Source organism: Hyaena hyaena, unplaced genomic scaffold (genome assembly GCF_003009895.1).
Source record: "Hyaena hyaena isolate Hyena2069 unplaced genomic scaffold, ASM300989v1 scaffold_59, whole genome shotgun sequence".
NCBI lineage: Eukaryota > Metazoa > Chordata > Mammalia > Carnivora > Hyaenidae > Hyaena > Hyaena hyaena.
In genome coordinates this window covers 1,452,703-1,478,557 of record NW_024080691.1, presented here as the reverse complement: position 1 = coordinate 1,478,557, position 25,855 = coordinate 1,452,703, and the positions used below count along the sequence as shown (strand labels likewise).

At 39.3% G+C, this 25,855-nt stretch overlaps 1 protein-coding gene and 1 pseudogene across 9 annotated transcripts in view; both read right to left on the bottom strand.

Moving 5' to 3' along the window:
• The window catches only part of DLG2 (discs large MAGUK scaffold protein 2), a 1,380,463-nt gene that overhangs the window by 172,536 nt on the left and 1,182,072 nt on the right, over window positions 1-25,855 (bottom strand). The gene's annotated exons all lie outside the window — the stretch shown is intronic.
• On the bottom strand, window positions 24,091-24,228 carry LOC120231641 (annotated as a pseudogene).

The window sequence follows — 25,855 nt, the reverse complement described above, 5'->3', positions numbered from 1 at the left end:
GCCAAAGATGGGAGGCTCTATTTTGTCTCTATCTGTACTCAGGGCTCTAATGAACTGAACTCAGTGTACTGCTTCAGGTTACTAGGAAATTAAAATTCAATTTGGATGTTGTTGTAAGCCTGGCAAAAGGGTAGATTAGAGCCCTGGCACAACTCAGAGGCTCAGTGGAAGGAGGCTGAGTGGGGAAAATAAAACATCAGCCTCCAAGCATGGTAACCATGGTAACAATTTTTAAATGTGTTTTGGATAGTGAGCATTTGATCCAAATCTACTGGGAAGAAAGCTGTTTTCTCCTGATGGACATTCTATCTTCTAGTTCTGCTATGTGGTTCACACACGAATGAATACATGTCCCACCACCCCCAGCTTTTCCAATGTCCTATGCACTCCTAGTGCTGGAAGGTAAATCATAAGAAATTCTAAGGCATGATCAGGAAAGCAGTCTTGAATTCATACACAATGAATAATGTCATCACTAATGACTCAGGAATGGAATAAGAAGTTGCTATCACGCAAGGATCTGGATATTTGGACAAAATTGAAGAGTCTGAGGCAAGAATAGCCAGCCAGCACACTTATTTAGCAATAACCTCAGTCTTGGTTTTCCTGAGATTCAGCTTATGTGTTGGTCATTTTCTCTCATACCCAATTTCTACATTTCTCCTGCTCTCTTTTAAATCAACAGGGTTAAATGCATGCCAATCACATTTCCTAGCCTCCCTTGAAAAATGACTTCCAGCTAGGTTCTGTCAATGGGAGACAGTAACAGGAGATTGGAGGATGGCAGGAAGGGGAAGTGAGGGTATTTCTCTCTTTTCCCTGTTTCAGGTAGCATTTCAGGCATGTCTATTTTCCTTCATGATTTCTATAGATGTTATTTAATTTTCATGTCTCCATTAGCATAGACTTGAAGGGTTCTCAGTGTGGTACTGTTCTGGGTTGCTTTGGCCAGAATAGAGAAGAAGAGTCTTCTGACTTCATTCACACATGTTAGGAGTTTGCTGGAAAACACACAATTTGGCCCAGTGTTCTTGATATTGTTAAAGGAGACAGACCTGGACAAGAGTAAGTTAGCACTGCCATTCTAATGGCCACTCGATAAATGTACTCAGAAGGTAGCACCAGAGCAAGAAGGTTTGACTATAATTTTCTCAGGAGCCTGAAAATAGCCCATCAAGGTATCTACACACTAATCCACAGAACCTGTGAATGTTAGCTTATATGGCAAAAAGGACTTTGAAGGTGTGACTATGTTAAGGACATTGAGATGGGGAGATTATCCTGGATTGTCTGGGAAGCCCAAGTGTAATCACAAGGGCCCATACAAGAAGGAGGCAGGATGGTCAAAGGAGGAAATGGGAGATAGGACAATGGAAGCAAGAGTTAGAGTGATGTGAAAAAGTAGTCACAAACCAAAGAATGTAGGTGCCTTCAGAAGCTAGAAAAGGAAATGCATTTCCAGTAGACACATCAGAGGGAACCAGTCTTGCTGGCACCTTGGCTTCAGCCTAGTGTAACTGATTTCAGATTTCTGGTCTCCAGAACTGTAAGAGAATAAATCTATGTTGTTTTAAGCCACTAAATTTGTGGTAATTTGTAATAGTAGCAATAGGAAACTAATACAATGCCCTATCTATAAACAGATTTCTCTTGCTTTAAAAAACCATGATGAGATACCACCTCATACTTGTCAGAATGGTTAAAATTAACAACTCAGGAAACAACAGATGTTGGAGAAAGAGGAACTCTTTGGCACTGTTGGTGGGAATGCAGACTGGTGCAGCCACTTAGGAGAACAATATGGAGGTTCCTCAAAAATTAAAAATAGAACAACCCTATGACCCAGCAATTGCAGTACTAGAAATTTATCCAGAGAACACAAAAATGTTGATGTAAAGGGTACCATGCATCCCAATGTTTATAGCAGCACTATCAACAACAGCCAAATTATGGAAAGAACCGAAATGTCCATTGATTAATGAATGGATAAAGAAGAAGTGATGTATACATACAATGGATTTCTACTCAGTGATGAAAAAGAATGAAATCTTGCCATTTGTAACAAGGTGGATAGAACCAGAGGGTATTCTGTTAAGCAAAATAAGTCAAAGACAGATATCATATGATTTCACTCCTATGTAGACTTTAAGAAACTCAGCATATGAACATAGGGGAAGGGAAGGAAAAATAAGATAAAAAGGGAAGTAGGCCATAAGAGACTCTTTAAGTACAGAGAACAAACTGATTGTTGCTGGAGGGGAGGTGAGTGGGGGGATGGGTTAAATGGGTGATGGACATTAAGGAGAACACTTTTTGGGGTGAATACTGGGTGTCATAAGTGAGAGATGAATCCCTGGGTTCTGCTCCTGAAGCCAAGACTATACTATATGTTAACTAACTTGAATATAAATAAGAATTTAAAAAAATTCCACATCTAGTCTAACAGCAAAATCTATAGTGAATTCTGGCCTGCTAAAGAATAACCTTTTAGGAACATATGCAAACTTGCCTTGCCTCAGATAGCACAGGAGATGTTGTGATGTGCCTCTCAGATCCCCTTCAAGACTAAGCACCTACTCCTCTAGTGGCCCATGGGTGAAGAAAGCAGCATCCTCCTGAGTCACTCCTCCTCCTGGGGGTAGCCTGCATGTCCTGACTGGTCCACGAAGGGGTATGAAGGGCGAGCCCCTTCATGCCCACTCAAGACAACTTAGAAGGCCATTCTCTCAGAAGTGTTTTGAAATTGTATCAGCACCCAACTTTTCCTTCTGCCCAATCTTATTCATCCCCTTCCTCTGCATTTTGATTCTGAAGCACTCCTCAGTAAATTTCCCATCTGCCAATCTCCACCTGAGTCTTCCTTTTCGGGAACCCAACCAGGAAAAGTGATTTCTCTATATATAGTCAAAAGCACTACGTACTTGCTTAATTTCTCTTTGTATCTACTGATAATGATCAACCCACTCTCCTATAATACATCACACTAAAAACCAGCATGTGAGAATGCAAGAGCCTTTCAAAAGAGAATATGACCATTCATAAGCTTGTCCTCAGCTGAGGCCTTGGGTGTAGTGTGAGGGAGAAAGCTTGGGAAAGGGGTGAACATTGGAGTGTTAAGGAGTTACGTAAGGAAGAGGGCTGTGCTATTGTTCACTGTGCATTTAATTCTTATTAAGTCCTCTGAGATAGATGTCATCATATAGATTTTACAGGTGAGGAATCTGAGGCTCAAGGAGGTTGGCCGATCTAGCTGGAGAACAGAAGAATCCAGGATTGTTAAAATACAGTGACCATGTCTTTCCATGCTATCAGGAGTAAGAAGTCTTCTGAGAGAATATGGGAGATGGTATGAGGCATGTTTCTCTATTGACTGTGGGAAAGGTCACTGAGGGAGGTCTGGGAGGGGTGAGGATATTGCTGCTGAATACATAGGATGAAGTATCCCTCCAATTTCATGACAATCATTTGGGGTTTAATCCTCTCCTTCAGGAGGATTAATGCTCCCACACTCCCAGGCTTTCTGTTTTCTCAAATCTGCAGGGAACTTTCCCACCTCAGTGCTTCTGCTCAGGTATAGTCTGTCCACCTGGAAAGCCTTTCTTCTAGTTCCACCCCTCCTTCCAGGTCCAGCTTAAATGTGATCTCCTCGCCTTCTTTGATCACCTCCAACAGAAGCCATCTCTCTTGCCTCCAAATGTCTAGAACATTTAGTGTCTATATTACTTCTGTTAAGAGTTATCATATCAGACTTCCGTATACGTATTTGTACCTCAAAGAGTCACTATAAAATCATTTGCTGCAATATGTATTTGTTGCCTAAACTACTTTAGAAATTCTGGGTTCCTCACACTTCTGTTCCTTTTGATAGGTAAATGGTCTATCTGATCATGCATCTTTCATCCTTATCAGCATGGGAAACTCCTTTTTTCTTTAAAATTCAAACGTTGTGTCCCCTTTAATAGTAAGTGTTCTCTGAACTTGCCCCCTTAAATGGAATTAATCAGGCCCCTCTTGGGGCACCTGGGTGGCTCAGTCAATTAGGCATCTGACTTCGGCTCAGGTCATAATCTCATGGTTCATGGGTTCGAGCTCCACGTAGGGCTCTGTGCTAAGAACTAGGTCAGAGGCTAGGTCAGCTAGCCTGGAGCTAGCTTCAGATTGTGTATCTCCCTCTCTCTCTGACCCTCTCCTGTTCACACTCTCTCTCTCTCTCTCTCAGAAATAAATAAAACATTAAAAAATTAAAAAAAAATCAGGCCCCTCTTCACCTGGCTTTATATCTCACATATAGATTCATTGTTGCGTTTATGACATTGTTATGCTTGTTTGCGTGTCTGCTTAATCTGTTTACTGGACTAGTGTAAAACTCCATGGAAGAAGGCATTATGCCTTATTTAACTCTCTGTACTCAGCTCTTACTACAATACCTAGCATGTGATAGGTGTTCAGTAATTATCAATTGAATTAAATAAGAACAGAGTTTGAAGACAACAGAATCTCAGAAGGAATGCCAGATGTACATACTGACTGCCAGGCTGACCAGAAGCAAATTACTCAGCCTCTCTGAGTTGGAAATATCACCACCTATAATTACCAGACTAGGTGAGGATAAATAATATAATACATGTAAAAGAGCTGCACAATGTGGGGCCCAGAAAATGCCTGTTCTTTTCATATTAAATTGAAAATCAGTTTGTGATCAAAGTGTTCATGTCTTTTATGTACTAGGGGTTTAGCAAGGCCTTCTAAACTAATTTAGGACAACAGACTGTTGGAGTAACCGTTTTGTAGAGTTGCTCTGTGATCACTATCTGATAGTGGTGGCGATGATGAAGAAAAAGGAGAATTCTCTAGGAACTAGAGAAGAAAGAGGAGGAGAAGGAGGAAAAAGAGGAAGGAGGGAGGAGGGAGAGGAGGAATAAGAAAGCATCCAGTGTATTCAATTTATTGTGGTTAAATTACTAACCAGAAGGAGAATGCCCCAGGAAGTCTAATTTATAATGCTGTTTGGTTCTAAATAAAGAGCATCTAATAGAGAGACATGTAATCCTGTTTCCAAAACATACTGGAAGGATTGGATCATGTTTGCAGTTTGCTTCCTACCTAGCTCAGAGTCCCCAAGGTCATAGTGGCAGTCTAAGGACATGTATTCTGGCTGGAGGAAGCCCTGGTGAGATATCACAGGATATTAACACGTTTGCAGAAAGCAAGAAAACATATTGCCTGAAATCTACACATATCAGTAAACTCAGCCTATGTTTCCTCACATCTGGCCTTTTTGGAGAACTGAATTTTTTAAGGCAGAAAAGAGCATTGTTTCTCTTCAACTGAAATGGAGAATCATTAATGTTCAACCCCAAATGCTACAAGGTTTCATTACTGGCATTATTATGGTTTTTTTGTGTGTGTAATCTTTGCAGTACAATTGCACCCCAGCTTGGAGCCACAGAGTTGGGACTGTAGATAACGTAGGAGGGTATCTATCTGGCAAGAGCCTGCACTTATTTTCTCTGTCTGCTATTGAAGAGGGGGAGGATCAAGATTTAAAAGCTAATTATTTACTTTGGAATAATATGATTATAATGAATAGTGCTCATATGAACACTTGAAATGTTGTTGTGTGCTTTTTAAGCATGTTGTCTTAAAACATTGTGATTGGATTAAAAATTAACATCACCTGAGGGAAGACCTTCTGTACACCGAGTCATACCATGGGTACGTTTTCACTTCTTTTCAGGCTGGCCTCCTGTGGATAAGAACTAATAAACTATATTTTAGTTTTCCTTCTTTGGACCCTTTTTTTTTATTTCATATCCCACTAAAATTATACATGACTAGCCCATATCTGTGAGCTTCTTATATGTGTTCTCTTTTAATCCTTCTAGAAGCTCATATGCAAGATATTCTTATGCCAATGTATATATCAAAACCTGAGGCTCAGAGAAGTTATGAAAGTGGTGGTGGCAGAATTGGAATCCCAATCTAGTAACTTCCCAGTGGAGTATGCTACTTTAGTTCTGGACACAACTAAATGATTGTCTATATGGGAAACTACCTGAACAATAAGGAGAAGACAATACCTCTTCTATCATAGGCCCATTTATTATAGTAATTTAGCATTCATTGTGGGCTCCATCATATTCCAACACAGCAACTACAAACCAACCAACCTGACATGGAGACATTAATGTCAGTGGGTTTGTTTATACCTCCTCCAGAGATAGAAGACACAATTCACAAATGCCAGCGACAGCCTCTCCACTCTGCTTTGCAAGTGTCCCAATTCTCTTAATCAGCATAAATCTTCCCTATGTGTGTTAATGCTACATTTTCTTGGTCCTGAATTGAATATATTTGTCCATAAATCCAAGCAGACTGCACCATGGGCCACCTGAGAATTCCTAGATTTGTGACTATCACCATGCATGTCATAGATGCTCTCGTAAAGTCCAGTAAAATATTAGTCATTTCTTTTCATTTCCATCACAGGAGGAATTTCTTTGGTGGGGGCATTTTCATAAAAAATATTTCAGAAAAGAATAAATATATTTTATCTGCTAACAAAAGTGACAATGAACATTCAAAAAGCAGGAAAATAAACCACTGAGAGGGGGAAGGCTCAGTGATTTTAATTGGTGAATGTTCAGTTTTAGAAGGCTGAATTTATAGTGTTCTGCAGATTAGGTTGGGTGCTCACTGGGCCAGACTTCCTGAAACAGTGATTTTTCTTTTTATTCCATCCTTATTTTACCTCTCAACCTTATGTGACACAATTTTTATGAATCAAGTTAAAGGATCATTTTGGACTCTTGTCTCTTGGTTAGAACTAGAATATCAGAAAATATACCCCAAATGCCTTAACCTGGCATTCAAGCCTCTTGTGATCTGCTCTTCGCTTCTCCTTCTTAACTCCTAGTGACAACCCTGCTGACAACATTCCAAGTGCACCAAGTATTTTCAGAGCATATTTTGTACATTCCCATTCATATTTCTTTTAATTCTACCTTTTCTTCCCTTTATAATATGCTATTCTCTTTGATGATACTCTAACCAATCTTCATGACCCAGGAAAATTACCACTTCCTCATCTAAATACTTTCTTATTCCTCTGGTCACAATGAAGCAGCTTTCTTCACTGCACACTCTGCCATGACACCCATGCCCTGCTTAATATTTAATGATCATGTGTGTGCCCTCTTCCCTCCTCAAGGACACAACTGGACAAGGATAGGAGACATGCCCTAGCTACTCCTGTAATACTTGATGCCCCAGTACAAAGTTTCGTTTCTAATGGGTGTTTACAAGTACTTGCAGAAGTTGATAGGGGCATCTGGGTGGCTCAGTCGGTTAAGTGCCTGACTTCGGTTCAGGTCATGATCTCACAGTTCGTGGGTTCAAGCCCTGCATCGGGCTCTGTGCTGACGGCTTGCTCAGAGCCTGAAGCCTGCTTCAGACTCTGTGTCTCCTTCTCTCTCTGCCCCTTCCCTGCTCACACTCTGTCTCTGTCTCTCAAAAATAAGTAAATGCAAAAAAATTTTTTTTTAATTAAGAAAAAAGAAGTTGATATAAGAGAAATAATTTTATTTTAATGGTTGGCAGCATTCCCTCAGGATATTGCTGGTAGCCAGTTAACACATTAATGAGGCCAAAAGAGCTTGGTCCCAGAATTTGGCTTGTGTGATCAGCCTGGGAGCACCTGGAGTTGGGAGGCATGGGTGAGATGGCTCAGGGATTGGTCCATAACAAGGGGAGCAATTAAGACAGACAACTGCATCTAGAGTGTGGTGAGATCCCTGTCCAGGTGAGGGTGGATGGTGGTCTTCAGGCCTAGGTAGCCTGGCATGAATTAGATGCCTAATAAATGAGGTACCCTATGGGCTCCCATACAGATATCCAGGGTTTCTCTCCATTTTGGCACTCCCCACCAAACTGTGCTGTAGTGGGTGACTTCTCTGTCCCTCATCACTAAGGACTGGGACATGACCATGTAAAAACACAGCTGTAGTACCCAGTTCCGTACCCAGGACATCATCAACCCTAGATTAATAGATAAATGTCTGTTGAATAAATGAAGGAAAGAATGTACAAAAAAGGAAATAAAAATGCACATGGATGTTTCCGATTCAGCTTTTCAGGAGAAATCGTAGAGATCATGAACAGGATGGACTAGACATTGTGACTCCTTTCATCACAATCTGTCCAATACTTCCTGTTCAGAAAAAGCTAAACTGCAGGGGAGAGGCTTTGTCAGAGCAATCAGATTGGGTCAGCTGGGACATGCTTTTGGAGCAGATGGATGAGTCTCATTCCCTGCACAGACCTCATGGCAACTACTCTTTAACTCCAGGGATTATATGTGTATGCATCTACTTGAGTAGATTTAAAAGAAGCTATAATATAAATTCTCAAGAGTCTTAGATTTGATTTTCTTATTCACATTCAATTGCTTTAAAAAAGAGAGGAAATTTATAGTGTGTAGGTCAGTTATGACCCTACCACAGCTTCCCAGTCCCCTATACTCTGGTCTACCATTCCTCCCCCTTCCAGAGTGTCAAAGTTTCACTACCCACATTCAAGTCCAAAAAGATCTAGTCCATTGCTCCAGTATATACATTTTTTTTTTTTTTTGCTAAATTACTGTTACATACTGTTTTACTGTCTCAGCAGTGAGCTGTTGGCATCATAGTGCTGTGGGGAAGCTGTGCTTATCCAAGTCCTGGCATCTCCTCAAAGACACCTAAGTAATGCCGTAGCAATTCTGCAGATGTGACCTGAGCCTTCTAGGAGGGGCTCTGGCACAAAGGCACCCTGGTAAGCACCAAGCTCATCCAGCCATGACATGCCTAAGACTACACAGACCAGGGGAACATCTCGCAGCATTTACTGGCTGCGTAGAGAACTCAGAAATGTTAACAGATGGCATGAAGAACACAACCCTGAATAGTCAGCAGGGTGACACTCATTAAGAGTCACTACTGAATCTACTTCCAGCAAAATCCTATTCCAGCGAAATATCACTTTCCAAAAGCTGTCAGTCTGCTTGAACAAAGGAGATTGCAGGGTACTGTAATGGCAGTCTTCGTTAAGGCTCTGCAGATGACAGGGTCTCTCTCAGAGCCTCAGGGATCCTCCATCCATCATTGCTCCCTGGGTATATCCTGATCAGATCTCCCCTGCAGCCTCCTTAGCTTCTGTGGATGGGGCAGGAAGCTGAGAAGCAGGCAGAACTTTCCTCCCTAACCTGGCACTCATTCCGCTGCCTTCTTTCCCTCCCAGCAGAATAGGGGTAGAGATGGGGATGGGACCTGGGAAGCAGAGAAGAATGTGTGACGGAGGGATAGGAGGAGCTTGTTATTCTACAGGTCAGAATTTATTCTATGGTAAAAATTAATTTATCTTATTTTTTTCAACTATATTACCACTTTGTTTCTCAGGTAAAATCATTGTCTCCCTCCCTACCTCTCCTCCTTCCTAATGGAATGCATTGATTCCAATGCAGATAGTAAGACTACATTTTGTTGTATTTTAGAAGACATCAGTGAATTAAAATATTGATATGTGATCTCGGGTCAGATGCATACAACACCAACACCAGATAATGATTCGTAGATTGTGAACCCGAAACTGCTTTATACTTAATGACACAGAAGCCCACTTCATCCACCACTTGTTTACCCTGCCTTCACCCCCAAAAGGTAGAAACACCAATATTCACAGATTTTCCCACCGTCAGGTCTTCTCTCCATAAGATCCCTCCCACTGGTTACTCCATTAATGCCTCCTGAATCCTACCCATGATCCAATAGCTGGTGCAAATGCCACCTCTTCTAGGCAACATTTCATTAAACGTCAGTTAACAGGAATTGCTCTTTCACCTGTGTTCCCATAGCTGTTTGTCATAACATTTAGATCAGGGTTCTTCTCATCCTGTCTGATTCCTTGCTGCTACAACCCCAATGGAAAGGTCTTAAACATCATAGTTAGTGCCTAGCATGATGAGTCAATTAGATAGCCTAAGGAAAGGACAGAGTCTTCAACTGATCTCCCTATAGGTCTCTAACTCCATTATTAGAGAGGGAGTGAGCAATCACTTGAGGTGCGCACTTGACACTGTCAAGATGAAAGGCTGATATCCACCTCTGCCATTAACATTTTCCCCTAGTTTCATACCGTGTTTCACCTTTGGTTTACCAGCTATTTACTTGGTGAATCTCATCAGTAAGTTTTGCCTTTGTGACAGTGTTCACAATAGTATCCATGCTTTCACATCGATTCTACTCTTAAAATCTTCTCACTGCCAAAGACATGAGGCCAAGAGAATGCCCATAGTTGCCTAAGAAAATAAACCTAGAGTTTTTTTCATGAAACATATACCTAGGAAAACATGGCTGCAGAGGAATGAGGACATGACTGCACTGTGTGACCGTTGGCAAGCCACTGAACCTCTGTGAAATAAGAATAATAGCCATACCTCCCTGCATTGCCTGATTACCAGCAGATGAGAGCTAAGGTCTGAAAAATACTGGCAAGAAGTGCCCCCAAATTTCTATTACATCTGTGCAATCAAATCATAGTCTGATTGCATAGTGTTTCCTTACTCTTGTTGGTAATAGTGAATCCCCAACAGATTTTAAACTGTATACTTTCTGTGTCTAAAGTGCTTTTTGAAAGATTTTTGTGGTTCTTGTATTCTTAAGAAGGCTAGGGAAAAACATATAGGGATCTTATTATTTCTGAAAAATGTGGCTTTACGGTGATAATTTAAATCTTCCAGAGATACATGAAAGAAGAAAAAAATTCTCAAAAATAATCAGTCCAATCAATCATAATTCTGTTAATACATCCAATTGCCAGCAAAGAGATCGAAGGTTAAGTCTGTTCTCAATGTCACAGGATCATAATGAGAATAAACATCGCTATTGTTAGTAGTGAAAGTATGTTTTGCAATTGTAACCGACACCATTTGACTTTCATTTTTGGTAAGCTAAATGATTTGCAATATATTTTCTGGTTTGAAACAACAGATCTTTTAGTTTAGTAAAGTTTGCCTTTGCTCAGGTGACCCACCTTCTTATTCACAGTTTGCTCTACTGCTGGAGAACACTGCTTAACACATATAACAAAAGACTTCAAAAACTATCTTTTCTCTTGGAAAGCCCTAGAATTTTCTTGTCTTCTGAGCTCTCCACCTTTTATGTACCTCGTTTCACCATCTCTGTGATGTTTTCTTAAGTCTTTCCAGGAGTGAACATTTATTAGCCAAGAACTATACTGAAAGCCTTGTATGGAGACTCATCTTATTTCTTCCTCCAACAACCCTGTGGTGCGTGTTAGCATCACCCAATTTATGAAAATAGACACTTGTTCTAGGCTACATAGGAGGAAACTAAATAATGGGCCCTAGATTTTAAACCAGGTCAATATACCCAGACATTGCCTCTTAATTACATTGCCTTGGTTGCCCATAACCTTCTTCATGTCCACATCTCAGGGCCTGTTACAGTTTGTGATTTATATTAGAAACACAACAAATGATTGCAGGATAATAGTCATAATAATAGCCACCAGGTTGTGAACAATTATTTGTGTCAGAAAACATTCTGAGAGATTTCCATGTGTAAATTCGTTCAATCTTAACAAATCTATATAGTAGGTACTATTACCTCATTTTACAGATGACAAAACTGAGGCATAGAGAGATTAATCAATGAGACTAAGTGAGAGAGAGAATGAGACAGTAAACTGCTACCTCCTATTCCTTTTTTATTCTTGCTCCACACCTAAACTAGTGGGTCTGCAGGAGTCCAAAGAGACTCTCTGCTCAGACATAAATTGTTCGCCCATACCCCACTTCCTTAGATTTTTTCCTTTATTTTATTCAAACCTGATCTTTCTCCAGGTAATTATTTCTCCAGGTGCCTGTAAGGCTATTTTCCTGGCAGGCCAATAGGTTTGGCTTTCTTCTCACAATCTTACTCATCTGGTTTGGCCTGCCAATGAGGCTCTGTCTTTCTTTGTACACAACAACCTTGTGTAATGGGGATTACCCTCACTTTACAGATGAGGAAGCTGGGGAACAGAAAGGCTGGGCAAGAAGTTCATCTGGGATTTGCCAGTAGACAATCCGGTTCCGGAGTCTGGCCTCTATCCACATACTGCAAAACCATGGATGAATCACTTTTTCCCTTTCTCAAATTCTCTGTACTTGCCATTGGTAATTGTGATCCTATACTAAACTGAATTGTATTGATCTCATCCTAAATTGTATTGTTATTTGTTTCCTAATATGTGGCTTATTTTATTGTAAACTCTTAAGAGACCATCTCTTTTCCTTTTGGGGCCCTCAGAATGTCTCTTTCAAATGCTCAATTTATTATTTTTTGCTGAGTCCTACATTGGAGGACTGTTCCAGAATGGAATTTCTGCTCAAGCAGAGGCAGAAAATTCCTGTCACTCCAGGCCATAGGAGGAGTTTTCCAAGGACTAATGGAGGTCTTCCATTCCTCTCTTCTCTCCTTAATCCATAAATGTCTCCCTGAGCACTCTGCTCTTCCAGTGATCACCTTTTCCACCGCTTCACCAAGGTATGCTATGTGTCTTCTGGTAAGTCTGAACTGGTACCTCCACGTACCTCTACAAACTTGTTCCTCCTCCCTGAAGGCACTGTGGACCACCCAGTCTCCTAGGTCAAGAATGTCAGCAGGACCAGCTCTTGATATTTGTGTAAAAGGCCCCATATTCAAGATAATAATAGTAATAATAACAGTGATAATAATAAACATCAGGACTATATATGAAGCATTCACATTTCTCTTTGTTTTTCTAATTTTTGGCCAAAGTAATTATCCAAATATGGAAAAGTTTCTGTTTCTCCACAGGTACTAGATGACTGTTTTTATTTCTGCTTTAGAAAGCAATAGACAGCTCTAATTCCTATGTACATATAATCAAAGAAGTGAGACCAAGTGAGATGCTCTTTGCCCCCAAAGGATGAACATTTATTTAATTTTTGTTGTGTATAAGGGCACATGTGCAGTATTTAAGGTAATCCCTGCAATTATCCTATGCAGTGGGTATTATTATTCCCATTTCATAGATGAGTAAACTGAGGCCCAGACAAATAAAATGAATTTTCCAAGTTTACATGGCTGACAAATGACAGTGAAAGGATTTAAACCTACATTTGCCCCTAGAACCTATAAGTGCTCTCCTTACACCATACTATATTCAAAGAAAGCAAATCTGAAAATAGGACAAAGAAACATGATAATGAGTTTTGCATATTTTTCTTCCATCAGGTAGACTATAAGTTCCTTAAAAGAATTAACTATTAAGTTTCCAAACTAAAATATTTTTGCAAATGTTAATTATTACTATTGTGACTTAAGGAGACTGGTATTGAGATTTTACAAATAAATGCTGTAGGGCTGAGAGGACGAAGACACAAACATTGTTCCAATAGGTAAATAGAAGCTCACACTTGTGGAAAAAAAAAAAAAAAGGAGATCTACAAAAGCATAGGGCTGTGTGTGTGTGTGTGTGTGTGTGTGTGTGTGTGTGTATTCTGAGCACCTACTATGTCCTGAGAACCATGGTAGTCAACAGGCTTGGAGAACTCAGACAAAAGCTAGCCCTTAAGGAGTTTTAGCCCAGCTGGGAGAATATACAGAAACCACAACGTGTAATAACATTATTCAGGTTCTAGGACAGAAAATGCTGCAAAGCAGGTCACAAGCCAGCAGCATGCCAACCATGTTGACCCACAATTATGTCTTCTTTAGCTTCATGGTGTTTCAGAAATATAAATCAAGGGTTCACATTTAAAACTGAGAAATTTCACTCAAAATCCACATATGTGGTTACCCCCAAAAGTGAAATGAGCCCTGATGACACTGAGCCCTGATTCCTGTTGGGCTGCCAGCAGCTTAAGCTGCTGCCTTCAAGGGCGGTATGTGTGTATATTTGTATCGAAGGCCCCGTTTCTTTAAACTAACAATTTTTAGGAGAATCACCTGTGACATTTTCTCCCAGGAGAACATTTGGTACAATCTTTCACCTTGGTAACAATGCTCATGTGACCGTAGATTAAAGTCATGCATGACATTTAAGGTGACATACATAAAAATTATCAAGGCAGTATTGACAGGAGGAGGAAGGATGAAGGTACATGTATGTGGGTGGATGCAGATAGAAAGGAGTGATGAAGACAGGTAATAGAATTATGCTATTTGACCTCCCTCCCTCCTTCTATGTCTCCTTCCTTTTCTGTCTCTCTCCTTCCATCTCTTCCTATGGGTACACTTGTCACGACTTCTCCAAAGCTTGTGTTTTTCCTGCTGTGGCCCAGAGCTTGGATTAAGGACAAAGGCAACTGAAAATGCTCTAGAAAGCTCCCGTCCCAGATTCCAGAGGGCACTGCAGAGCTGCCTCAATGGGAGGCTATGTGAATCAACTGCCTCATATATGCTTGGCTCAAGACGGGAGCAAAGCGTAGTGTTGGAGGCAGCTATGAAGCTGACTGGCAAATCCTCAGGACACAATAAATGAGTTTTTTATGTAAATGAACACATTAATGCATGTCCTGATATGTTCATCTGTAAACCTCATGCCTACTGTGAGGAGCAATATTTGTATTTCTATGGGACATCTGTATTTCAGTATACTTGGACTGAGTTAACATATATTTTTACCGATAAATGTCTTTAAAGATGGCCTATATTATCTACTGAGCGAATACATGCTTTGAAGCATGTTCAAATGGCTTTCAAAGTTAATACAAATTAAAATGAGACCCTATCTGCAAAAGGCAAGCACTGCCAATTAAAACATCACTATTTGGTCTCAAATGGATACCCTCAGCTCTTTTCTCTTTAATCTTTACAATATCTACCTTTCAGGAATCTCATGGAGAGAAGATAGAGTGGGCCAGGATGGGACTTAAAAGAAGGAAACAACTGTTTCAAAGCTACCTGCTATGTCCCTGGTCTATTAAATATGTTAATATATTAACTCATTTAATCTCTCACAATCAAATGTGAGCCACGTGTGAGGAATATTTTATCTCTTTGTTCACTCTTATGCTTGCAGAACAATTCCTGGCACATAAGAGGTGCTTGTTACAGCTGTTCTCTATTAGTTTTTAGCACCAATCCTTAACCCCTCACCCTGATGATCTCCACTGTATCACAGGGGCTAGAAGCCTGAGAACCATCTTCCAGAATCTCCTGTCAGCAACGTTACAGTTTTGGTTCCTCCAGTCACAGTAACTTGCATATATTTTGGGATGTGGAAGGGTAATGTCATACTGGGACAGGATTTCGCATTACTACCACCTGCTTTTGGCTTCTTACAGTTTCCTAAGACTCCACAGTTCACTGTTAGTCTCCAGCTTTAGGGCTGCAAGTAACTATGACTCAGGAAATGTATTCTTGAAATTTCCCAATTTGAGTATAGCTGCCCTTACCCTTGACTATCATTCTTCCAAAACTTCCAACAATCACGAAGCGCATTAATACACTAGATTGTAGCCTTTTCTACTTAAAATACATAACATGGTATCTCTTTTCCTGAATGATTTCATGTTCCATAAATACTGGTTAAATTGAGTGAAAAAACAACCAATTCAAAGGTCAGTATCTCTACCTAGCAGTTATAGAACTGAGGTTCCTAGAGATGAATTAATTTAGGATTACATAGGAGATTATTAAATATCAGAGCCGAGAGTTGAGCCCTATACTGTCTGATGCCAAACGTACTTTTGCTTTTTCCATTCTGACACTGTCCTCAGTGGGTATAGCGGGCCGTGTTGCTGCCAAAATCTTATCTTAGAGGTTAAGAACTATTGTTTTCATTGTTCCTCTTGCTGGTGCACCACTGTGGCTGGAAACCTCCTATAAACTGGAAGGGCACATTGTTCCCAAGACAAGCTGTATATTAAATATGTATTATACCTGGAAGGACACCCTACTAAGAAGGTATATTTTATTTGCCTTATCAGTGCAAATATTGTGTGTGTGTGTGGGGGGGGCAAGTAGAAAGTTGCAAAGTACTAACTGAGTAAATAAATGAATGAAAGTTCATAGGTTTTGCCTGGCCACAAGTTCCTTTGCATGGTGTGACTCAAGGGTCACTTGGGTCATGAACCATTTGTGGGTTGGTAATTCCATTAGCCTTAGTGCCTGGATCCTTTCCATTGTTCAGCACAATAACAATGTCTATTAGGCTGTTGATTTTCCTTGAGAAACCTCACTTGTCAAGAGCATTGTAATTCTGAAGCAGATAGAGACAAGAACTCATCCCTACTTTACAGATGCAAGACTGAGGCACTGAAAACTATTAAACTATATCTGTGTTATATAGTAGCAGAAGCACTATATTTGAAACCAAATAGATCTGGGTTCTCATCCTGATTCCTGCTGCTTACTAGACCTGAAACTTTGGGCAAATTGTTTCTCTGACTTCAGTATTCTCATCATTGTATCTCTAGACTTCTCTGGAGCTACTGGAAGGGTGAGCTATAGCAGCGTCTAGTATGAATTCAGTGAGTGAAAATAGTAGTGCCATCTTTAACAGTGAGGAAGGGTTTGCTGAAACACAGGCTGTCATTCTGCAGGCTGGTCCATGTTATTCCATGAGCTCTCCAGTCCTAAACTGGCAGTGGTGGTATAGAGGGACACTTAAAAACATGTTTTTCACATTCATAATTATACTACCTAAGAGGTTATATAATTGCAAAGAATGGAGTGTCTACATTTAATAACTTTTATAGGCTTCATGGTGTCTGGTGCTTTTGACGTGAGGGAGTGGGAATGGCTGGTACAGAGTAGGTGGAGCATAATCATCACACCATACTTTCCCTTCAGATGAGATCCGAGATTAGGCTCACTAGAAGATTATGGGGGTGGACAGGTAGAGTTGGGTGCCTTTTGCATGCTAAGAGGTAGTAGTTAATGCTGTAGAAATGAATGGGGTCATGGATAGCTTTGGATTAATTGAGGGAAAACCAGTTGACCTCAGAAAAACTCACAGTACTAGTCTCTGCTTGGCACACAGCAAATTTGCAATGAATATTTGTTGAATTAATAAATACCAGATGAGAAAGTATACTAATCTTCATCAAAATGCCTGTGTCCCCCACTTCTCTTATGATACAGACTCAATTTATCTTTCACTATCTAGCTGAAGTAAGTGTACTTCCTGAATATTCTGAATCTTTTAGTTTGAAAAGTCCTCTTCCTAAAGTCCATCAATCAGCGTTAATATTTCTTGCTTTATTGAGATATGGCAGGCACAATGAATGCCTACTTCTATAGCCTAAGTTGCAACTAGACTTTGAGGGCAGAAAACATGTTTTCTTTCATGGCCAAAAATTCCTCCATCCAGCAGGGTAATTGGCTACATCAAGCTTTTAATAAATAGAAACTTAGTGCTTGATTGGTCAATAGTTTTATCAGTCTATGTATTAAAAATTTTTTAATGCTTAATTATTTATTATGAGAGAAGGGGAGAGAGAACAGAGAAAGGGAAGAGAGAGAGGCAGAGAGAGAATTCCCAACAGACTGCACATTGCCACCTTAGAGGCTGATTGGCTTGAACTTACAAATCTCAAGGTCATGACCTGGGCTGAAACCAAGAATCAGATGCTTAACCAACTGGGCCACCCAGGTGACCAAGGTCAATAGTTTTAAAATATTGTCAGAGAAGGGAAAAAATGGAATTTTGGAACCTTAAGTGTTGAAAAATGAAATGTGTGCATATAAATGACTGGTGCTTAGGTTGAAAAAGACAAAACTTAAAGGAACCAGAGGGAGGGCACTGAGTGCTGATAAAACTAGAACTGTAGAGTTAGGGAGAATCTTGTATGGAAGAGGCTGGTAGAGTTGATTCTAGGAGGGAAGGGATGGGGTCTCCTTCATTCCTCAACAATTCCTGGGTACATGATTACATCAAGTACCGTGGTAGGCAACATGGATACAATAATAAGTAAAGGAGTGGAAAAGACAAGAAGGTGCCATATACAAGGGTACATGGCTGCTGGGAGACAAGTCCACAACAATCATGTTCAACTGGGATTTTTCTCAGGCTCCTGTCCAGCTTGACCCACTGTCTCCTGCATGAGTTTTATAAACATTGATGTCAGTTCTCTGCTTCATGCTTTCACTAGCACTGTTTTTTAGATCACCCTATCCATTGCTAGACAGATCTCATTATCAAAGAGTGAAATCTCTTTCTTTTAATTTCCTCTCTATCAGATCTACTTCTAGCCCTGCAGTTATATAAAGTAAGTTTATAATCTCTCATCTCCTTAAAAGGCTCTCTTGTATCTGAATAATGCAGTCATTGTATTTGCTGTTCTTATTCATGAACCTAAGTGTCCATGATTTCTTCAAATAATCTTTATATAATAAAGTTTCCAGAGTTTTGTTCCCCAAGTAGTTACCTCTAGAACAACTTAACTATAACTCTGTAATAAAGAGTCAAAGTCATGCTGTTGGCAAGTGGAATGGATACAACTCAAAGCCAGGGCTTCAGCCTTCTATGCCAGTTCCCATCCAACCTGTAAATATAAATGTAGAATGAAGCCCCTTTCATTTCCTCTCCAATCAGATTTTAACAACACAATAATTTCACTGTAGCCTTGTCTGCCTATGGTCAATAATCTTCTTCCAAATCCAGACATACATTGGAACTGGCCTGGGCAACTTGGAATGTGTGGTCACCCTTGTATATATCAAAGGCATATCTGCCTTTTGATAATTAAAGCTGCATATATTTACAGGCATAAATCAAGAGAATGAAATATAGAAAAACATGAATAAAGGAAATTTGAAGAAAGAATTTCTTAAAATAAGCTTTTGGCTTTTGTCTATATTATAGATCAGATAACCTTTTCTCAGTCCATTCAAAGAGTTTTCAAGTGCATTTTTCATTCATTTGCCCTTTGAAGTAGAATTATTGCCATTTAAAGGTGATATGCAAACTCTGTTCTACCTACACTTATTAGAACTAAAGCTGTCTAAGGATATGACATTCAGATTGATGTACCTTGCAGGAGGATGGTAGACATGGGACTGGTATGATGTTAATACATTCTCTAATTCATTTATAAACAGAATTTGGTTTTCATTTCTGTCAGTCCTGCGGTTTGGATTGAATTTTAGTTTCCTAGTACCCAGCACATAATCTTAAAAGGGGCATTTCCATGTGGTCTTCACAAATATTTATTACCAGAAAAATAGAGTGGACAGCATGGTGTTTGGTCCAGAAATGCAACTAGAAATCAGTGATGCTTCCTCCAGAAGTAGCTAACTTCCGTTTAGTTGGTCTGGGGTCCAGTATTAGGCATGTGCAGAAATACAGACAGGTAAGGATCGGCTCTGTCTCCCACTCACTTTACAATCTCCTGGGAAGGGAACGTGAAAAAAACCCCAAAACCAAACGACAAAAACAAAAAGATGGAGCTCAAGCTGAAAACCATGGAAGAAGAAGAGATTTAAATGGACAGCACTGGTCATGTCTGGCATTACAGATATGGTGGGTATTGAAGCAGGGTAAGATTTTCATAAAAAGAAGGCAGGGTGAAAGTCGTCTGACTCATGCATAGCAGCATCCAATTGTCAAGATGTAAACATTCAGGGATAGAAAAACCATTCTCAACCCTTTCTTTCCATCCTCGCCTATCACTTTTCTCTCTACTGACAACATATTTTATGGGCTTGGAATAACAACAAAAAATCTGTACAGAGTCCCAGGACACATCCTGCTGTTTCATATCTCTGTGCCTTTGTATAGGTTACTCCATCCACCTGGGATATCTTTGGTCTTTTAGTTCTTTAAAATACTGTGGAGACATCCTTTCAGAGAAGCTTTCCCTAGCCCCGCTAAGTAGAGGTAATTGTTCCTTTCCCTGGGTCGCCTCTGTATTTTGTTAACACTACCATAATTGTACTCATATCCTGATATCATAATTTAAATGATAATAAATTATCAGTAAAACTGTACATATACTGTCTTTTTGCTGAGAGTTTCTAAAGCTCAGGGACCTGTTTCACTCAGTGCGAGATCTCTAGTCCCTGGCAGAACTTAGAAGACAATAAGTATTTGCTGAGTTTAATTGAATCTTCAGGCAGCAACAATCCTTCTTCGTTTCCTGGGCAAAGAATTTCCCAGTCCATCAAAGTGCTCTACTAGAATATTTTCCCAATCCTAAACTTGCACTAATTAATCTGCTTATTCACTGAATGCTTAACACAAGCCAGGCAGAGTGTTAGGTTCTGGAAGTGGTAGGCAAAACAGACATAGCCCTACCCCTCATATACTCCCTTCTCTTGTTCAAACTTACTCAAATTATTCATTCCTGTTAATTTACTGAAACGTAATATTCTTGCCTCCAGGGTAACTTATCAATTCAGAAGGCCACACATAAAAACAAATTGGCGTAGAGTAAGCTTCAGCTGAGAAATCTATAAAGAAGCATTCCATACCTCTGTGCCCTTTGGAAAGAGTACTCCTTCTTTGTGCATATATGTATATGAATCTCTCTGTACATGTGCATTCCTAGGCCAAATATATGCATATATCATAAATATGCAAGATGCACTTAAGGCCCACAGAAGAATATGGCCCATTTATAAATAGAAGAGTCCCCTAGCACTTCACACTTAGACCCACTTAATTAAAACCAGAGTATGGTTTGTATTTTTAACATAACGTCTTATGGCTTTCAAGTTTAAATCTTTTAGTGTTGGTCCTTCATTTCTTCTAACTCCATTGTGAAGGCCCCACAAGTGTATTTCTGTCCTGCAACTGAAAGACAGATAACTGTCCCAAACTTGAAAACAAAGAAACAAAAAATTTATACCAAACAACTCAAAAAGCTTTCATATATTTTCTAGTACCAGATACTGCTGAACAAAGTAAGAACCAAATAAATATTTTACAAATAACTAAATACATGAATGAAAGAACAAATACTTGCAATTATGGAATTCTTCATTAGGGCAAGACAATGGAAGAGGTTATGGCTTTAAAAGAGAAAGACAGTTCAAAACAAAGCCCTGACCCAGATGGTGAAAACAACTCTACCTAGATGACAAAAACCAAAAACCAAAACCCCCAAACCTCACAGCTATGCTGTAAACTCTTTGTTTTCTCAAATCTTAGGACAATGATATATCTTTGGTGGGTATGATATTCCATCTACCTAACCCAACAAGCTTATCCTGTTGAAGTCAGGTATTTAACACCCAATGAATTCCAATGAAGACTAGAGGTAAGCAGATGTCTGATTAACCTCTCCATTCCCTCAAAGCCTTGCCAGTTACAGTAATTTTTTTCAGTTACTGGGTTTTTATCATTCCTGGGCTTGCTTTATACATCACAAATGAATTGGATGTTTGTGGTCGTGGGTGCCTGAAAAATAGATTTTGGACATACAAAAAGAAAAAATAACACACTCCACTGAAGGGTCTATATATGGATATTCAGTTCTTATTACTGGATGTCATAATAGGTTTGGGTATACATATTCCTTATTTGTAATTTAGTTTCAGAAAGAATATGTATACCACAGAGGGAAACAAATCCCTTTGGGCTCTCTCTCATGCACATATTCATGAAATTCCAAGTTTGTGTTGTCATAGATGAAGAAATTTTATTAAAAAAATAGAAAATCCCATCTGGTCTGTGAAACACGTTTCTCTAGGGGATATCACGCATGCTTTTACAAATTCATCTCATTGGGTTGTTTCTGGGTGGGTAACTAAGAATTCTGAGGGGCAGATGGATTCCTTTCTATTGTTAACATACATATGTTATTTGAGAAAAAATCTGGCAGTCTAAGTAAATTAATATTTTCAATAACAGTATACAGCCAGTGGGTGATTTGTTTAAAAACTTCTTGAAACAATAGAAATGGGGCTGACTTTTGTTGCTTTTGGCGCTTCAGCATAGTCTGGATCAAGGGCAAGAGCACTGAGTACATCCCTGGCAAAGCTCCCTCCAGACTTTCCATTCTGGACTTTCAGAGGCACAATTTTACTGGTACAAAATAAGCACCTGCAACGGACCGAAAGAGTGCTCACAAGACTTGAACAAGGAAGCTGATGAACTTCCTCAGAAGTTTTGTAAATTCACACTCAAAACAGGGTCAGATAACCATAATTTAATTAAATTTTTTTTAAATAGAAAGAAAGTATTTTTCTTTATATTTGCCTTATCTCTGTAAGAACTAAACAGGTTTGGAACAATGCTATCTTAAACTAATTAAGAACATGGCCTCACAACATGGCATTTCATGAATATTAAATGCAAATGTGTGAATTATCTAGTTTCAATTAGGCTGTTACATTCCTGGCTTTCAGTCATGAGCAAATACTGTTTTCTACAGAGAACAGGCGTTGAGAGTTGCTTTATTAAGAATCAGATGAAACTAGGAGAAATGAAGGGGAACTCACTACTTCAATCACACACTCTGATGTAGACCTTGGAAGTCTGTACCTATTCATTTATAATTCAATTTTCTATCTAACATTATTGAGCCCCTCCTAAGAGCCAGTCGATGGGAGGACAAAGAAAAATCGCAATCCTTACTAATGAGCTCCTTCTGGTGATGGCAACCCACATAAACAGATAATTATAAAACATGCTTAGAGCATTTGGGATCTAGCAAGAAGATGAAACCCACTGGTTGGGAGGGAGGGAGGGAAGAGAAAGGTCTTCTAGGAAGATGGAAAAAAAAATGAATGCTTATTTATTTGTTTGTTTTATCTTTCTTCCCACTCATTTTCCCTCTTCTGTATTATTCTGATGAAAATCATTTCATCTGTGAATATGTCAGAGATAAAGTATGTTTAGAGATAGAATTATCTTTATTTTTAAAATCACAATACTATTATCATATCTAAAATATCACCAACAACTTATCATCGAATATCCAGTTGGTATTCTGATCTCTGTCTCAGGAATGTTGTATTATTTATTTATTTTTTTATTTTGTTAAAAAAATTTTTTTTGTTTTATTTATTTTTGAGACAGAGAGAGACAGAGCATGAGTGGGGGAGGGGCACAGAGAGGGAGACACAGAATTTGAAAGAGGCTCCAGGCTCTGAGCTAGCTGTTAGCACAGAGCCCAACGCGGGGCTCGAACCCACGAACTGTGAGATCATGACCTGAGCTGAAGTCGGACACTTAACCAACTGAGCCACCCAGGCGCCCCAGGAATGTAATATTTTTTAAAAGTTAGTTTGAATTTGGATCCAAGAAGATTCAATGATTACAATTAGTTGATGTGCCTTTTAAGTGGCTTCCTATGTCTCTCGCTCTTTTTTTTTTTCTTTCTTTCTTATTTGTTGAAGAAGTCTGAATTTTAAAAGTAGAGTTATGGATAAGACAAAGGAGAGGGGGGGAGGAAAAGAAGTCCAGAAGAATAGGTTGTCAGGATCAAAAAACCCCTGCAAAGACACTGAGGTCTTCCTTGCTTTCCTTAAACATACAACCTTTGTGACCATTCTTATTTTGGAAACACTGCTCAGTATCACTATCTCCTTACAATGCCCTTCTCTGCATATGTAATAAATTCCTGCATCATCTTCAAGGTTCAGCTTTAGAAATTATTCCCCAACTTCTCAATCCCACATTGTCTTTACCTCCCTTGAAGAATGTATTACCTGGTATCTATCAGCTAACCATGCTAGTTGCTGGGTACAGAAGGATAAATGAAATCAAATCCCTCCTCTCAAGAAACTCACTATGAGATATTTTTGGAAGAAAGAGAGTGATTCCATACTTGGGCCCATAAATGTACACTTTCCTACATAATTTAGTTTCAGCAACTGCATGCTCATTGTTGTATGCTTCCTATAAGTTGGAAAGCAGAATTAGAAAAAAAGTTAGATTTGCTGTAAAATAATTAACAAATAGTCTTGCTCTTTCAGTTTTCATTTAAAGATGGACAGTAAAACTTTGCCAATAGACTAAATATTTAGGCTGTGCTTTGTTGCTTTTTCTAACATTCCTATGTTATGCAAAGATTATAAGAAGACTAATATTGAAAGATTTGATACTCAAATTATAATGAATTTAGCTAGTTCCTATGGCTCACATTTCTATGTTTTATATTGCTATTGAAACAGCTGAAGGCAGCAGTATAAAAATGTATTACCTAGTCCTATTTTAAACTGATAAGAACAGATACTACACTTGATCTTAGCCAAAAGGCCGAGAAGCGATACCTAGTCCTATTTTAAAATGATACTCTTGACTATGGATAACCCATAGTTATGAGCACTTTTTCATTCACTTAGGGGCTGTTTTGATTTTAACCCTTACAAGTAAGAAAAAAAAATCTTCATATTTACCATGCTAGCACCTAACACCAAGCCTTGCACACAATGGGCAAGAATGGATAATGCGTGGGCTTTCCAACACTTTCTAGTTGTGTTATCAAGCCTTATTTTCTCCTCTCTTCTCATAGTGCTACTATGAGAGGTAAATAAGATAATGTATGCAAAGTGTTTTGCACACAGTGGTAGCAAACAAATGGGGAACTTGGTTATGATCGGTTAAACAAACGAACAAACAAACAAACAAATAGTATGTTTTGGTCTTGTCCTTCCTACCCTATCCAAATCCCTGACCAATCTTTCCAAACAATCTCAAATAATATCTCCTTTATAACTCTTTAAAACATCATACAGGGCTGTCTTAGACATCTTAGCACTTAATTATACATTGTTTCTCTGTATGAATGTTATTCTCAACTGTAGCCATCAGTTCTTAGAAAATAAGATGGGTCTTTGACAGCAGTGATGTCAAAATATTTAACAACTAGCTGTGCCAGGCATTAACTCTTTAGTGAATCTTCAGTTAATCAATGAGGTCTTTAGCTGCTCCATCCTGGAGATGTGTGAAAGCCTGGCATAAGGGCCTGGTATGGAGAATGGTCTAAAGCAGTTGGGAGGGGGTCACTCACAGGGCCCAGAATAGAAGCTCTGTACCAACAAGAAGTAAGCATTGCAGTGATTTGAGAACCAGAAATACTGGAAGCAGCCTGAAATTCAGTATTGGTCTCTTTGATACCTCTTTGGCACCCCCTATTTGTCAGAAACTCAAAACACTTACTGATGAGGTAAGAAATTCAGCCAAAATATATTTTCTCATGCCAATTCTCTACTTGTATAAAGAAAGCTCAAGATAAAACAAAAAAGAGCTTATCTGGTTTGTGCAATGGGAAAGTAAAGTTGTATCATGGGACTATGACACTTTTTAATACTTGGGTGCCATATGCACTTTTAAATCAAAAGTATTTATCATCCTTCCGCTACCTTTAGTTGCTTTTTGTACCAAAAAGCTGTCTCATTTGAAGAGAAAGAAGCCAGTGTCTCTGGGAAGCATCTCCTACATGTTACTGCATCCTTCTCTGACTGAAGCATGTTTGCTGTGCATGTCTTAGGCTCCTCACTGACACAGTGAGGTTGGGACCCCTCGCCCATGACTGGCTGCAGTTTTTCTGAACAGATTTACTACACCAGAAGCAAATGGCTCAAGGAAATATACTTGGATTCTGCATATTGCCATTATTGAGTGTTCTTTGGAAAGAAGCTAGACCTATGAATATTTAGTTGCAAACTCATTAGGTAGGCAGGTTGACAGTATTGAGACAAGCTTCGTGAGTAAAAAATTGTATGATTACATGTGGATGCCAGAAAATCGTGAACAGTATGAGTATGCTTCCTATAGAAAGTAATTAAGTCTTGTCACTTCCTCTTCTATGCTGTGAAGCTGGAAAACAACCCAAGCACAGCTAATGGAATTTGGATCCAGCAGGTTTAGTGGAAACTGTTACCAGCCCATCCAC